The sequence below is a fragment of the Myotis lucifugus genome, unplaced genomic scaffold, assembly GCF_000147115.1.
Source record: "Myotis lucifugus unplaced genomic scaffold, Myoluc2.0 scaffold_12, whole genome shotgun sequence".
NCBI classification, from domain to species: domain Eukaryota; kingdom Metazoa; phylum Chordata; class Mammalia; order Chiroptera; family Vespertilionidae; genus Myotis; species Myotis lucifugus.
In genome coordinates, this window is record NW_005871060.1 from 10418267 (window position 1) to 10419352 (window position 1086).

At 63.3% G+C, this 1086-nt stretch overlaps 1 protein-coding gene across 1 annotated transcript in view; it reads left to right on the forward strand.

The window, feature by feature from the left end:
* Nucleotides 1-642: 642 nt before the first annotated feature.
* CCSER1 (coiled-coil serine rich protein 1) overlaps nt 643-1086 on the forward strand; it is a 1147418-nt gene continuing 1146974 nt past the window's right edge. Inside the window, exon 1 of the mRNA XM_006084620.3 lies at nt 643-1075. The gene's annotated coding sequence lies outside the window, so the exon portion shown is untranslated. The remainder of the gene's footprint in view (nt 1076-1086) is intronic.

Genomic DNA, 1086 nt, shown 5'->3' on the forward strand with positions numbered 1-1086 from the left:
GGGGGCCATCAGTCAAACCAGGTGAACGTGGTAACTGGTTCTGTTTGTAATTCCCTTGTTGTCCAGGGCCTTCTGTGTAGTAACCCAAGTTTCACTCCGGGTCACAGTGCCCATGCTTTCATTATCCCACAGAAGAACTGATTGCTGTAAATGGTTCCTGGAAGGTGTGACCTGCTTTGAGGACAGAAGCCCCGAAGGGAAGAGAGACCTGTCAGGATGTGAATAGGCTGGGTGAGAGAGAAAAGAGCCTCACAATTTCCTCCCGGGGCGGAGGAAGAGAAAGAAGATGACAGCGGTGGTTTGCAGAGGACGGAGACCGTGCCTTTTCAGCATCCCCGGGATCCCTTCCCTGAGCGTGAGCCTCCCCCTCTTATTCTCTCTGGACCTGCCCGTGCACTCGGATTCCACTGGAGCACAAGGCTGGGCTCCGGGGAAAGCCAAGTCAGCACGGTCAGAGACGGCGTCCCCTGAAATGAAAACTCAGCACGGGCCGGCAGGGGTGTGCACGCGTTAAGGCGAGAGTAGGCGCGCGTGGAAACCCGCGGCCGCAGTTTGGCCCGGCGCCGCCCCCCCCCCCCCCCCCCCCCACCCCTTTAAAGGGCGCGCGCGCCGCCGCCCTCCGCACAGTGGGAAGGGCGCCTGTTGGGGAGGTGGCTCCCGGGCTCCCCACACAGTCACACTCCGCGCGCTCACACACTTGGAGGCGCCTCCCCACGTCCCTCCCCTGCCCTCCTCTGGCTCGGCTCTCCTCTCTCTCCCCGCAAATAGTCGCCGACAGACTGCCAATCCGCCTCGCTCGCTCGCTCGCCTCGCTCCCAGCACCATGACCGACTGGGAAGCGGTGGCCCAGGCGGAGCAGCTCCGCTGGCGCGGGCGAGAGGAGCAGGAGGATTATTAGATAAGGCGGCGCGACTCCGTGCACCTGGGGGAGGAGAGAGAAGCCCGACAGCCAAGGAGGAAGGAAGGAAGGGAGGGCGGCCGGAGGAGGGGGTCCAGGCAAGACGCCCCCGTGCCCCGAAGACATAAATCCCCGAGTGCCCGGGAAGAGCCTTAACAAGCGACGCGGAGCCCTCAGGTAGTAACGCC